The sequence below is a fragment of the Bactrocera latifrons genome, unplaced genomic scaffold (assembly GCF_001853355.1).
Source record: "Bactrocera latifrons isolate USDA-ARS-PBARC rearing strain unplaced genomic scaffold, ASM185335v1 scaffold_30, whole genome shotgun sequence".
Taxonomy (NCBI): domain Eukaryota; kingdom Metazoa; phylum Arthropoda; class Insecta; order Diptera; family Tephritidae; genus Bactrocera; species Bactrocera latifrons.
Window position 1 is genome coordinate 1,856,840 of NW_017536630.1, and position 16,179 is coordinate 1,873,018.

Consider the following 16,179-nt stretch of genomic DNA (forward strand, 5'->3'; position numbering starts at 1 on the left):
TGTTGCGAGAGTATAAAAATAGGTAAAATTGGGTCGCTACTACCCGAACTCTATATATTCTACACATATGTACCATATATTGATTTTCGTTTCCTAACAACCCTTGTGGCGAATATTACGGTCAGTGTATGAGTTATACATAGTATAATATTTATAAAATTGCTTGTAGTTCGATCCTACCATTTACACCTTAAATTATTTTCCTGGGGTTCTTCGGTTACACACGAACTTCGCCCTTTCTTACTTGTTGTTATTAATATATGAGAAAACGAAACACAAATTGCGAAATAAAACTATAATTAATGCTAATTATGATAGAATTAAAATGATTTACATAGTAATATGAACTGCGACCGACATATGTATAGTATCGATTTAATTATTTATTCGTTTAATGCAAGCAGAAAGTATTTTTTATAAAATGTAATTTTATCTATTACATACATTGATTTTGATGAATTGTAATTAAACACATAAAATAACTATGTATATATATACGTATGGTGATATTCATTATGGAATATAATAATAGATATGTAAATATCTACACGATTCTAATATATCTTGTTAGTTTGTCGTGCAATGAATATGATCATTAAAACATGAGCAAAAATCGTGCAGCAACTAGTTGGTGTTAATGCTTATTTTGGCCCATTACTGTACTAAATTCAAGTATTTCGGAAGTACTACAATAACGTACTAATAGTTTACACCAATAAATACAATAATATCTTGATGTGAGAATATCAACATTACTTTAAGTGAGAGTCGTGCCTAGAACTAAAGTGTTAGGAAATAAGAGATCGATACAGAGATATTCCAGCAGCTTGGGTTTTATATGAAATTTAATTAAATTCAACCGGTAATCAAGAGGTTATCTAGGTTTCTCCAGCAGAACCTACATCAGTTGATTAAAAATTCATAGTTAACCATATAAAATGGCGAATAAAAATTTGAAGCAAACAAACAGAAGTTGCACGAATATTTTTGGGCAGACCAAATTGCCGAACTATAGCAATAATAACAACAACAACAAGAACCAAGAAAAAGGGAACAAAACAGTAGCAACAACTGTCAACTGCAGGCAATTTGACGAAGACGTACTACATATTAACGCAATTGCTTCTGAGCTGACCGTACCAAAACAAACCGAACCAAGCCAAAGCAATACAAAGCACAGCCACAGCAACTGTCAAACTTACAATTGAACTGGCAAACGGACGCACAGACAAGCTGGCCGGCTGAGACAGAACTGACAGCGCTCAATTGGAATAACGATGGATGGACATCAACGGACGGCCGACACACAAATCGGCAACGCACACAAATCTTACTTGCCATTGCCATTCTTCTTTTGCTGCCATCGCATCACAAGTTGACAAGTAAATGTCAGTTGTTGAATGACAAGTTTGCCTCTTGTCTGCACAAACTTACTCCGCAATGTTTGTCTGACTCATGCGCGTGCATGTAAACGTACAATAGTACTCGCATGTACATATGTATGTGCAACATTGCGTTCATTTATGTAATGCTGTTGACATTTTGTTGTCATCGTTAGGGACATGTCACCGTTGACAATGCAGCAGCAGATTGTTATCCTTCAATAAAGTACACAATACACAATATGCATACGAGTCTACGCACACGCAAACACACATACATACATCGGTAAACCCTGCGACATCTTGTGATTTTTGCGTTGCAGCTTTGCAGCTTTGCGTTTGCGGTAATCCACTTAAGCGACCAATGTTAATCCGTTCGACCTATGGAAATCGATCAATGTCAGTGGCAATGCTGCATTTTGATTACTTCAATTTTTTGTCCGTTTTCGGTTGAAAAGGGGAGTTAAAACGAAAGGTATGCACACGTATGTGCGTTGCAGTAATCCACAAAAAAGTGGATGATTCGTAGTGATATGTTGCAAGCTGGAATTTAGGATGTGATGGTTTTGTGATGGGAACAATTGGAATTAATTTGGTTGCTGAATGCAACGCAGCCCTACTTGCGCTGCGAATATCTGCGTGTTTTTGTAAAAAGAGGATGTGCTTCTAAATATATGTGATGGGTCTTCAAGTAATTACATTCATAGATTTATAGCATTGCGCATACAATACTGGAGCGTTTGTAATAAATCATGTTAAGTTATTTTGAGACTAAGTCCTCTGCAGCTGAAGTATTAAAATTTAAAAGCCTTTCAATCAATTTTACATTTAAACTTAGTGTCATAGCGTCGAGCTCTGTCGAATTTCTTCTAACTAACATCACTTACTCTTTTGGGTTCGACTCCACAAATGTGTATGAAATTTATATAGTTATTACTTTATCACTGTACAGAAAAATATTCGAAATACAACAGATATGGTTACGTTACACAGCTTGCTATTTTGAATGACTTTGAGAGAGGGAGGAAATAATATTGACGTAAGTTATTGGGACACACTCCAGCGGGATAATGGTTCACCGCTTACATTTTTCTTTGAAGAATGCTTCGAAGAAAACTTTATGTAGCTATGCGGCTAAATTCTACTGCGTTCATATTTACAATCAAGTAAGTACATGAAAACGTAACAATACAATATGTAAACAATATATTATACAAGTTAACTTATTTGAAGTTTTATTTTTAGTTTTTATTTAAACATTTTGTTAGAACTGTACAAAAATGCTTGTTTAACTTAAATTTCTAAGTCGTTGGAGCGATGTCCAACCAACTTAAAGAACAGCCGAAGTAAAAGTGAAACTTAAATCTAGGTTTATGCTATCACCAACTTAATCTTCTAAGCGCCGGCAGAGCGGGACGTCGGCATCGACGCATATTGTTAGTGGCGTGGTAGTAGCGTCATTAAAATCCGTAATATTAGTTTGGCGCTCTTTTAGTGGGTAGCGGTACAGTGGCGTGGTTGTGTACCTGCATTCCTGAGCATTCTTAGGCTCAAATGGTACTGTACCTTATAACAAATATTTATTTTGTTAACTTATACAAGTTGATGAAATAAAGTTTACACGTAAATATTTTCATTATTTCGTCAAATACGTTACTATTTGGTAAGTTTGTTGTGTTTTTATCATTGATGGAAATTTATAATTACGTACGGTTTAATCTTTTTTGTAGATGTAGAATGTGTAAAAGTAGTAGGCTTCACCGTATCGGATGTGTTCTCCAAACTCAAGAAAGCATCACCTTTCTTTAAGTCTCGTTGCTTGGAAAAAAACGAAAAGAGACTCAGCCACAAAACAAACAAACAAAAAAAAAAAAAAAACAAAAAAAAAAACCATTCAATTTTATACATAAATACTTATTTTCATAACGAATTTCGTACATGTATTTCATAAATAAAGCAAAATTAATACGCAATTTTTTCTATTCTACTATTGATTTTGAATTTTTTCTGATCGCCATTCACTTGGGAGTGGCCAGAAACGATTCTTTTACATACGACTCAAGCAGCTCACGACTTCCGGTCCTTGACCAAGTATCTGGGTAGCCTAAGAACATCCGTTTGAAGGTGAGCTAAAGTGAGAAGGCGAAACATTCCCTGCATAGGGTTGTGCGCTGGGTTTGGGACCCGCCACGTAAAAAAACCACCCCAATGACAACGCAACAACAGCCTCGGATGAGAGACCCCACTTTTGATATAAGGGAACTGTGGGACGGCATTTCGACACTCACCACCTCTTCGCCGATTTCAAAGCTGCTTTCGACAGCACTCCTTTTCGTGCTGCCTTTACGCCGCGATGTCTGAATTTGGTATCCCTGCAAAACTTATACGGCTGTGTAAACTGACGTTGAGCAACACCAAAAGCTCCGTCAGAATCGGGAAGGACCTCTCCGAGCCGTTCGATACCAAACAAGGTTCAGACAAGGCGACTCCCTATCTTGCGATTTCTTCAACCTGCTGCTGGAGAAAATAGTTCGAGCTGCAGAACTAAATAGAGAAGGTACCATCTTTTAAAAGAGTGTACAGCTGCTGGCGTTTGCCGTATTGATATCATCGGCTTCATCACTCGCGCCGTCAGTTCTGCTTTCTCCAGACTGGACAAGGAAGCAACACAAATGGGTCTGGCAGTGAACGAGGGCAAGACGAAATATCTCCTGTCATCAAACAAACAGTCGGCGCACTCGCGACTAGGCTCTCAGGTCACTGTTGACAGTCATAACTTTGAAGTCGTAGATAATTTCGTCTATCTTGGAACCAGCGAAAACACCACCAACAATGTCAACCTAGAAATCCAACGCAGGATAACTCTTGCCAACAGGTGCTACTTCGGACTGAGTAGGCAATTGAGAAGCAAAGTCCTCTACCGACAAACAAAAATCAAACTCTATAAGTCACTCATAATACCCGTCCTGCTATATGGTGCAGAGGCTTGGACGATGACAACAACTGATGAGTCGACATTGCCAGTTTTCGAGAGAAAAGTTCTGCGAAAGATTTATGGTCCTTTGCGCGTTGGCCACGGCGAATATCGCATTCGATGGAACGATGAGCTGTACGAGATATACGACGACATTGACATAGTTCAGCGAATTAAAAGACAGCGGCTACGCTGGCTAGGTMAAGTTGTCCGGATGGACGAAAACGCTCCAGCTCTGAAAGTATTCGACGCAGTACCCGCCGGGGGAAGCAGAGGAAGAGGAAGACCTCCACTCCGTTGGAAGTACCAAGTGGAGAAGGACCTGACTTCACTTGGAAAATCTAATTGGCGCCACGTAGCGAAAAGGAGAAACGACTGGCGCGCTGTTGTTAACTCGGCTATAATCGCGTAAGCGGTGWCTACGCCAATCAAGAAGAAGAAGACTATTGATTTTGGCATAGAAGAATTCGCCGTCAACTTTGGCATCGAAGAATTTTTCGTTTATTGAGGTATCGCAGAATTCTTCGTCCTTATGGTAAGCGAATTGGCGATCTGTTACTTTTCAGGATATCGCCGTGTTAATTTTCATCGGTCGGAGTAAGGGATACAATCATTCTGCATCGTTTACCTTGCTCGCTTACCAATGTCTACCATATCCCGCTGGGACTTTTTCCTTGATCAACTTAGTCGCCACAATATTCCGTTTTATCGAATCTAAGTTTAACATGTGGTTTTCAAGAAGAAAAGTAACGTATATATTTTAATATTATAGCCAAGTACTTAAGTCTAATATTATGATACGAGTTTATCATTATAGTTAAAGAATGATTTCGGGCAAGTGACCGAAGCATCTGGCTCTAATAAATTCCAGTGGAGGGATATAATTTTCCACTAATTTTTGCAGCGCTTGAAGCCGTATGTCAGCAAGAATGCGTCGAATAATCCCATAACCGAATGAACAATAGTTCTGCGCTGTTAAATTGAACGATCTTGGAGACCACGATGATGCTAGATAATATGTTCACCAAAAGTGTCCTTTAATAAATTGATTGTTTGAAAAAATCATTAATTACGGTAAATGATTATGGAGCGTTCTTCAGATTTATGGCTGTCTTCATTTTTGAAGGAATATGGACCAAAGATTCACACTGTCTATAGAGTACAAAAGAACGATGATTGACGATGTAAACGGCGTCTCAATAATATACATATGTGGATTATTATCATTTAAAATTCGACAATTTTGTTGATTAATTGTTAACCCGTTCGAACAATAGTGATTTCTTTGCTTTACTAAATGTTCTTGTGAAATTCGGGATCGGTGGCCATCTCGTTTTGAACCCATTCCAAATGATTTAACCTGTCAGTGAAATGACCACAACGTTTTTCTAATATAAAGGGATATTACTATTTGTGTATAAGGGTCATAGTGGTATAAAAAGCAATAGTGCTTACCGTGCCAGAAACTATAACAAGCTTAGAACTTTTTCTTTTTTTCAAGTAGAAGCTCTAAAAGAATATAAGGTGTTTTCGAGTATGTATTTAGTTAGTTTCTAGTACTAGAAAAGTACAACGCCGTAGACATGACTTTGTTAAGATAAGTAGTTTACGCTTTGGGTAAAATCTAGGTTAAGTAAAAAAGAGCTTATAGCTGCTCTGGATATCTTAACGTATTATAATCTACATATGGCTCGGAAAAACAAAATCAGCAGAGTTATTATAGGTGCTTATCACAGCAGAAACAGCAGAAAACCTTTTCGTGGTAGCTTTCTGCGGGGCGAATAGCGGCCATCTTGGATTTTCAGCGGTGGCTAAAGAAAAAACTACAAATATTGTTATTTAATATTAATCAAAAATGACTTATTTATGGTATATTTTTATTAATAGATGACTTCAACGTCAAAGTGTGTCTTTTTTCGTAATAAAAAAATTTATTTACTGATAATCAGATATTTTGTAAGGTGAGTTTTATACGGCTGTATTTGTTTACATTTGACCGACAGAAAACATAAAATTGCTGATTTCCTAAGCTAATCTTGTCTTTTATCTTTAAATTCGCTTATTTTATTGAAATAAATTTTACGTAAAATATATCTACATGCAAATTCCTGCTAATTTTCTGTTGTATTTGTCAAATGAAAGCTTACCGCCCAGGACTGTATCTTTTTGCATGCAAAATTTACGAAATTCTTGAAGCGTGTTTAGCACTTGTTAAAAACAAAATAACTTACATTACAAGTAAGTTCCAGTAAAGTTTAAGAAACATGCAAAGTAATTCAAAATAATCACTTAAATAACGTAAACACTTGCATTACATAATATTTTTTAATGTGTTGCTCATCCAACTTTAAAATTTATATGTGGCTTAAATGCTAACACAACTCTTTAATAACCATGAGATTAGTAAAACATGTGTTACACAACACCCTAAGATTTTCTAGAGTTGAGTATGTTTGTGCTATCGGTGCGAAAATGCGCTTCGAACAAAGAGCCAACAYTAAATTTTCTTTGAAAATTGGTAAAACTTTTACCCAAACATTTCAATAGATGAAACAAGTTTATGACCATGATTGCCTATCCCGTAGCAGAGTGCTCTAGTAGTTTCAACGTTTTCAAAGTGGTCGTGAGAACATAAATGACGATCAACATGTGGGTCAATCAAAATCCGTAATCACTGGAAATTCCATAGAAACTGTGCGTGAATTCATTAAAAAACAGCCAAAGTCATCATTGAAATTTATGGAAATGGAATTGAACACCGATTTATGGCATTTTGACCGAACATTTGGGCTTATGAAAGTTGTGTGCACGGTTTGTTCCGCACATATTGACTGACGTCCAAAAATAGTTCAGAATCCAACATTTGAAGGACGGTTGCGACCGATTATTTGCCCAAAAATCACATTTTAACTATTAATCACTCCCCGTATTCACCTGATATGGCACCGTGCAACTTCTTCCTTTTCGGAAAAGTTGTATTGATGCAGAAGGAGATTACTTTGCATAAAATAAATTGATTTTGCCGAAAAACTCGTTTGTTCTGTTTTTTTTTTTTTAAGGTCTGTTTACTTTGGACCACATCTTGTATGAGGTAGATGCAATAAATTGATTTTGCCGAAAAACTCGTTTGTTCTGTTTTTTTTTTAAGGTCTGTTTACTTTGGACCACATCTTGTATGAGGTAGATGCATGGAAAAATTCCAACCGAACTTCCGGAGCTTGTGTCCTAACGGGAACAATTCCTCTCCAATTGGCTAAAGCTCTTCGCTTCTGACCGATTTCTCATTCAAACGGTCCATTTGTTGACAGTAGTGATCCGAATAAAGATCATATGGATATAGAAGCGGCACACAAGCACAAATAAAACCCTTTCTGATAGGAAATTCTGGTTTTATCTTCATTTCTATTGGTTCGTCGCTATTTGATCACAACCATTTTAATAATGTATAATTTTGTTGCTATACGCAAATAAAAATTCGTCCGATAAGGTTTTATCTGCGTTACCTCATGCGGCATTCATGTATCTAGCTTCTTTTTATACCCTGAACGGTGTCCTGAAGTTTGTAACACCCAGAAGGAAAGTTCGGAAACCCTATAAAGTATATATATAAATGGCCAATCAGTATGTCTGTATATTTACGAACTAGTCCCTCAGTTTTTATGATATCGTTTTGAAATTTTTCAAACGACATTTCCTCTACAAGAAGCTGCTCATTTGTCGGAACTGCCGATATCGGACCACTATAACATATAGCTGCCATACAAACTGAGCGATCGGAATCAAGTTCTTGTATGGAAAGCTTTCATATTTGACAAGATATATTCACGAAATTTGGTACAAATTATTTTCTGAAGCAACAATGTAATCTCCGAAGATTATGTTCATAGCGGCTTACGATAGCGCATAGCTTGAATAATCGGAATCAAGTTCTTGAATGGAAAACTTTCACATTTCACGTGGTATCTTCATGAAATTTGGCATGGATTACTGCTTAAGTTAACAATATAATCTCCAAAAAAATTGTTCATAACGAATTACTATAGCATCTAACTTTCATATAAACTGAACACAAAGTTACTAACAGAAATGCACCTGTGAAGGGTTTTTAGCTTCGGTGCAACCGAAGTTAACGTTTCTTCTTGTTATATCTAGCCTTATTTAAATCGCACCAAACGGGGTTTCAGTGATTACCAGGTTTCAGACCTACCAGAGCGTGCTGCATTTTTGAAAAAACCTGCGCATGATTGACTTTCATAAACTGTAAAATATTGCCTATGTATTATTTCGTGGTGTCCATTTCTGACCATTCAAACAATACTGAATACCACGCATTCACCAAACTATCTAAGAATACTTTTTAGTAAAAAATTTTATTTTTCAAACGGGATGCATATTACTAAAAACATCTATTGAAAAAATGGATAACTTTTTCTTCTTGTTTATTGCCGCAGACAACGTTTACGCTGTTATAGCCGAGTTTACAACATCCCGTCAGTCGTACTTCCTTTCCGCAGTTTGGCGGCAATTGGATATTCCTTTTTATTATTTAATTTTTAGTTTGCAAAAATTTTTTATATTTTTTCAACTGAAAAGCTTTTTGGCGCAGGTATTGAATGAAGCCTATAAAATATAGAAAGGTATTCAAAGTATTTATTAAGCTATTGGACAAATCTTTCCTTAGAGTATTTATTTCGCTGGTCTGGTAATCACTAGAAACTAACATGCAAATGCGCAAATATAGTATCCAAGACATTCTCCGTCAACTCTACTTATATTTTTTACGGCTCCCTTAATGTACATTTTGCGTGTGCAACGTTGACAGCTGCGAACGAATTGCGGCTCTAAGGGCACATACTTGCGTTATACTGTAAATATATACACTTACTGATCGATTTATGTGACCCATCAGTATAACAACGCGATTACAATCAATTTGCGCGTCAAGCTGAAATATTTGCACTTTTTTCTTAAGTATCTAAATAAAGGCGCATATAAAGCCGCAATCGCACGACATAGCTCTAACTTTAAGGTGTCTTAAAAAGCAACTTAATTGAAGTATGAAAATGTAACTAGCGCGTTTGTGGCGCACTACCACGCCAATGGCATACTAAATTGGTCTACACCATAAATTTTATGGCTTAACACGTTCGCCATTCCGCCGCGTCGCTACTAAAGTGGTCAGCACTTTTTATGGGTCATAATTTTTACTGTCGCAGTGGCGGCTAAACGCAAACAAAAAAAAAATGGAAATACTCTCAAAGCACATTTATATATTAAGAAAGTGTTTATAAAAATAGTTGCTTTAACGAGAAGGCGATCAGCGGAGCAACCATTGAATTATCGTGGGGTATTAATCACGCAAAATTATGTTTTGCATACTGATGAGTTGGGCGAATGAATTTCAAATGGCGTCGAAAATATTCGCATATACTCTCATCAGAAACACTCTTACGAAAATAGCAAACATGCGCTAATTGATTTCTGGTAGCAAGAAATACATACATACATATGCAAAATATGCATGTGTGGCAAAATATGCAAAAACATGAAGGAGCAGCTGCAACCTGCCACACCAAACTTGAATGTAATGAAAAAGCAATGTGCACATATATATGTACATAACATATACATATATATAGATCCATAAACATTTGCGCACATATGCCGCAACCCTATTTACAACTAACACTTGCAAAAAATGCATTTAACTGCGGCACCCGTTGCCGGCCGCGCGCTCTTAGCCATAGCATTCCTTCCGCCCCTCACACGCATTGATTGATTGATGTACTGCCTTTGCACTTTGCTTGACTGATATATTGACGGCTTTACAAATGCTATCAGCCCAAACAATCTGTCTGGCAGGCAGATCGGTCGCTCCGCCCGCCCATTTGGCTGCATTTTTGGTGTTTATTTTGTATTGTTTATTGTGAATATTTTGTACTTGTCCTGCTGTCAGGCTTAACGTTCTGCGCAGTCACGTCACATCAGCGAGGCGTTCTCGCGCTCGTTTCTGGTGGAGCATGACGTGCAAGGCATGCGAGACGCGTCACACCATCGCAAAGTCGTAGCTGTCGCCGTTGTATGCCACAATCAGAGGTACGAGTATGCGGCACGGTGGACCAGAAAAGTTTCCGTTGTAATATAGGTATTTGGAATGTCTTTGACCATGCCGAGAGATCGATACAAATGAAAATATACGGAATTGGCCGGTAAAATGGTTATAATTCAGTGCAAAAGTTTTTCCCAATATGTGTAGATGTTAGTCTTGAATCCTTAGGTCAAATGGAAGGACAAAGAAACATTGTCGCCAACAAACAAGGCAATCAGCCGATCAGTCATAAACTTTACGGCCTCGATGTGGTCACCTGGACCTAGTGGAACATTTAAGCAAAACACTACGAACGATTAAAAAGCCAGGAACATAATGCACTCCTCTCCTATGCTGCTTGAAGCGAAGCCGGCTTACAAGAACACCAGGCGACCCCGTTCCCACGATGGTTGGGCTACTGCGAACGATTACAGTATGCCTCTTGATGTCTCTTATTGAATACTTACATAGTAAGACCCGCATGCTTCTGGTGCAGGAACATAGTGCACTTCATTCCAAGCAGTTTCTGCTGCTTGAGCGAAGCCGACTCACATTAACACCAGGAGACCACGACAGTCGGGTCTAAGTAATCGGAACGGACCTGTATTTTTATCCGGCCAAGGACTATCAACGTGGCAGAACTCTGCATCTACAACAACAACGCCAGTAGACCTTTCCTTGATTACGTCGACGGCATCGAACAGTAAGCCGACTTTGGACGCAGCATACTTTACACACGCACTGACCGCCATTCACCATGTGGACATCAACATTATCCTTGTATGGAATGCTTTTAAATGTCTTATAGTTTCGGTGCAACCGTTGAAGTCAACGCTTTTTGATGCTTTATTGAAGCACATTTTACCCATGCCTGACCCACTGTGCGTCAACTAGAATTACGTGTTGAAGGCAAAAGCAACCTCGTTGGTTAACCATAACGAGACAGAGGTGGCAATGCAAATATTTATCAGAGAGAGCGTAACAATTTTTAACATTTCTATTTTTTTATTCCTTTTTCAGAACTCGGTGGCGAATATTACGTGTTTTTTCGATTGTGCAACGTGCAATTGAGCAACAACAAGAACTTTTATTTTGGCCAACAGTGTAAACATTAGCGCACAGCGGCACTCGTCTACAGAAAAAATATTTGTATGCATTTGAAACCATTCCGACGCACTCATCGCAATTCCGAACATTCGGCATATCGCATGAATGCGTGACGAATTGTGGCGTTACATGAAGTGTAAATATGCGATGAGGCGGCCAACAGTTGGTGGCACTGGTCATTAAAGGCGGTTGTTGGCGGAAAGCAATAGCGTGCGAGCAGGTTGTTGATTGCATATGCCACACAGAAACCGTGTTTACTATAACTTTGATGAAACAAGTGGTTCATTGAAAATATTTATGTATATATTATGGAATTCTAGGATTAGTATTACCAACACTTCCAGTTTGGTAAAAATAATTCCAAAAATAACATTTTAGAAGCTCAGTCCACAAAGAGTAACGATGCCAATATTTGGTCCAAAGTTTTGCCGCCAAGCTCGATGTGGACACAGAGTTCATACCAATGCGGAAACCAAGGATCAATGAGCACAAATTATTCGAGAATGTATAATGTAAGACATGCCATGAGCATGATATATTTTCTTATAGCCTTGCGTACCTGTAGTCAAGACGCCCCCATATAGTTAATTTTATTGTGGAAGTAGCAGAATTCTGTGAGATTAATCGCTTGGAAGTGTGGTAACAAAATCCGATCAAATGTATACATAGATACAATCAGCACATTTTCGAAAGGTGCGGAAAGGTTAGTATATTGCCTCGACTGAAGTATTTGTTCCTTCTAAATTATGCAAAAATGCTTTAACGGGTTTTGAAACATGACACCAGAATGCATGAATATTTTCTATAAGAACTTCGGACAAGCATATTCTAGTGCTAAATTTTACTTTTTGAGATTTTTTCGTTTTTTACTTTAATATGGTTTAGGAAAAGGATATCTATTATTTTCAAGTATCGGATTACGCAACAATGAAAGGCCAAAAAAAGTTTAATGTTTTCTACGGATGGTTACTGATGACAAAAATGGGGTCACTTATGACATGTTCAAGCGAAATTGATCAGGAACGATTTTTTATGTTGGTATGATTGGCAATGAATTATATACTTTGAGTTACTTTCCTAGGGCCAAACACTTAATTGAGATCTGTATTGTCAAAATTTTAATCGACAGGAAGGAATTGTTTAGCTGCGGTCAGCTTTGGCCAATACATCGATATTGACTTGCTAAGAGCTACGTTGGGAAGTTCCCATTCATCTTACTTACAGTGCGTACTAGCTTCTGTTACTTGGTGATTGTACTTCTGGCTATGGTCGCCTCAAGGAAAGGTTATGAAAACCAATTATCTCAGTGGGAGTGTCATTGTGAAAATATCTCCAATACGGCAACACCTTATCTACTTTATATGACCTAAATGGGGTAACTATAAATATGTTAAATGAAACTATCACTTTAATGCAAAAACAATTTATTTATTTTTACAATCAATAACGGTTATATACAAATGGTGAGCAAAAAATAGTAAGACTTTTTTTATAAGTTTTCAATTCTTAATGTATTCTTCCAAATCTATACACATATACACTTGTACTAAAGATTTTTCCAATCCTCAAAACAGTTGTTAAAGGTAGATTCCGGAGTAGTCTTCAATGCGCGTGACGAATTACATTTATTGACTTCAAACGAATTACATTTATTGACTCAAAACGGTTTTCATGGAGCGACCGCTTGAGTTTGCTGAATAGCCAGAAGTCACACAGATGAAAGAACTGTCGATATAGTCTAGATTTTTGATCTGCTTTGACGGGATTTTTTCGGCTTCGGCACACTTTTGCCACGGTATTCGGCCGATTGATCGCCTGTTTCCGGGTCGTGAGCACAAATTCAACCAATCTCGCTTTTAGTTTTGTTAGGCCAAAAAGGCCAAAATAATCTTTTAAAATGCTTTTCACTGATCTTTCGATGCCAGTCTCTGATTGTTAATTGTCGACTCTCAACCACCAGTTTCTTTATTTTGTTGACATGCTGATTGGGGGGCGCTCTCGACCCTTTTTAAATAATTTGTATTAATCAAAAACACTTGCTTGCGACAATAATTGTCACCGAAGGCCTTTTGTAATACTCTGAATGTCTCGGCACTAGAAATTTGATTCTGCATATAAAGTTTATTGGAACTTCTTTGTTCTTAGTTTCATTCATCGTAAAAATTGCGAATGCATTTTATGTACTTCAAAAAGACTAATAAAATTTTTGATGTGGCATTTAGCGCAAATGTCCCAAAAAAATTACTTCGACAAATGTTTTTTCACGAGAAACTTAAATTTAAGAGTCCTACTATTTTTTGCCCACAGTATTATTGAATGCTTATTTGTGATACTTTTTAGTTCGGTTTCTCATGTGTTCGCATAAACTTCGCAAATATTTGAATTTTTTTTTGTGAAATCGTCCATCAACATTTCTTATTACTGTACAATATCTTTGCACCTCCAAGAACAAATTTCTTTAGTAACTATTCCATTTATAATTCTTCCATAAATCTTCGGGCTCGAACGGCTCAGCACTTTGTTTGCTAAGCCAAGTGTGCAGTCAGTCGCTACAGCTACTGAAGTGCGAAGAATGCTGTAATATAGTTGTGTCAATCCCTTTAACACTACTAATTTTATTTGTTGATTTCAAATAAATGAAGATATTTTAAAAGCGATCATCCATAAGCAAAGCAAATAGCTAGTAAAACGTTTATTTATCTATCATGATCACAGTTTGTTAATTTGTCGCCGTTAGCACATTTTCCCGCTAATTTTTTTGGTTAACAAAATGTGTTGACGTATGAAAATCGGTAGTTAACTCGTTCCAGAATATGACACTAGCTTATTAATTAAACTGCACATTAGTAAGGCACTTCAAATTAGTTTCGCAAACCGAAATGTGATGAAAATATTTCCTACTAATTATTCGTTCAAATAAAAGATATTTATAAATAAACAGTTTTCTAAGTCAAAAGTAACACTAATGTGCAGAATGTAACAGATTGCTTCGATAAGAATCACAATTTGTTTCAAGCTTCGAAACATCTTACATGCTTTGCAGCTTGGGGTTATTGATTGATTGGATATATCTATTTATTCCATTTTATTTATGTTTATCTTTTTCCTTTTCAATTTAGAAAATTGTATAATTATATAATATATAAAATTATGATTAGTATAATTTATATATTTAGAGATATAAATTTTTTTTTTACTTTTCTCTTCAGCCTCATTACACCAAAAGCCGAAAATTCTGAAACATAGACGATGGTCAAGGTTAAAGCTTTGAAATTAATTTTTTTTTTCCTAAAACTAGTTGCCAGTAAGTATAATAAAAACCAGTAAAGAAGAGTTAAGTCCAGGAGTAATCGAATATTTCTCGAAATATGAAGTACTTCAAAACTTTGTATTAAACAAGGAAGGAAGGGCTAAATTGAAGTGTAAATGAATATTTTATTTCATTACTACATTTGGCTACGTGTCTTAAATTATATACATACATATATGTGACATAAACTCTACCAAAGGGGAGCTAAATATAATATATTAAGAGTGTGAGGTAAACAGTGATATGAGGTTCAACGCTAAACCACATTCTTTTAAGAAGACTTATTCACTTAAATTAATTTGAATAGCTCACATATTGATCGAAAAAGGTTTAAACTCATATGGAAAGACGACAGAAAAAGAAGGTTTGGACTAATTGCATTAACTTTATACTACTCGTTTATGCTCGAGTAAATTTTTCCACGTTTTGGCGATGGATCAACCAATGTGGACCACAAATTAAAATTAAAATTTTATGGTAAATGGGACCATGGATAATTTATGAACCGATTTTACCAAATTTCCATATTCAATTTCAGAATATAACATCATATTATATAATACACTTAATTTTGCTAGGATAGCTTCCATATTAATAGATATACGAAGTTTGTACAAAAAGTATTGAGAATTCTGAATGTTCACTGGCTACGTACATTCGATTGTTTTGTTGCGATATGTTGGTACTCATATCCTTTAAGAGGTCGATTGAAAAGTTTTGGCATGACACATTACTGTCGCTACCAAAATTAAATCCATATATTTTTCGTTAGCCCTAGACTTCAAAGGCGTGTTTATGACAGGAAAATCTACTATTAAGGATTGGTATGCAAAGTGTCGACCTGTTTATATGAGCATCGAAGACCGTGAATGCAGTGGACTCCTAAAAGAGGTTGTTAGCGGCGAAAATTTCACAAAATAATTTTGGGTGACCGTAAAGTGAAGTTGTTCGAGATAGCAATCGCCCTAAAAATATCAGCTGAATGTGTATATCATATAATTCAAGAAAATTTGATATATGTGAAAGCGCGCGAGCTCACTTTCAAGCAAATTCAAAGACGAGTTGATGATTCGGAGCATTGTTTGGACGCGTTCAAGTGTAACAACGCATCGCTTCACTCTGAAGTTTAATCGACATTCATCCTAGTGAACTGCATACATTGAACCAGCTCGAATGTGTGGAAAAACGCCAAGTTAGGTTGAATGTAAAGGGTTTGGTAACATTTTTTTTTCGATTGAAAGTAACCTAAAAGTTATGCGTAATTTGTGTTACACAATCCGACAGAAGCGGCAAGACTGAAAAGTACCATGAAAGGATG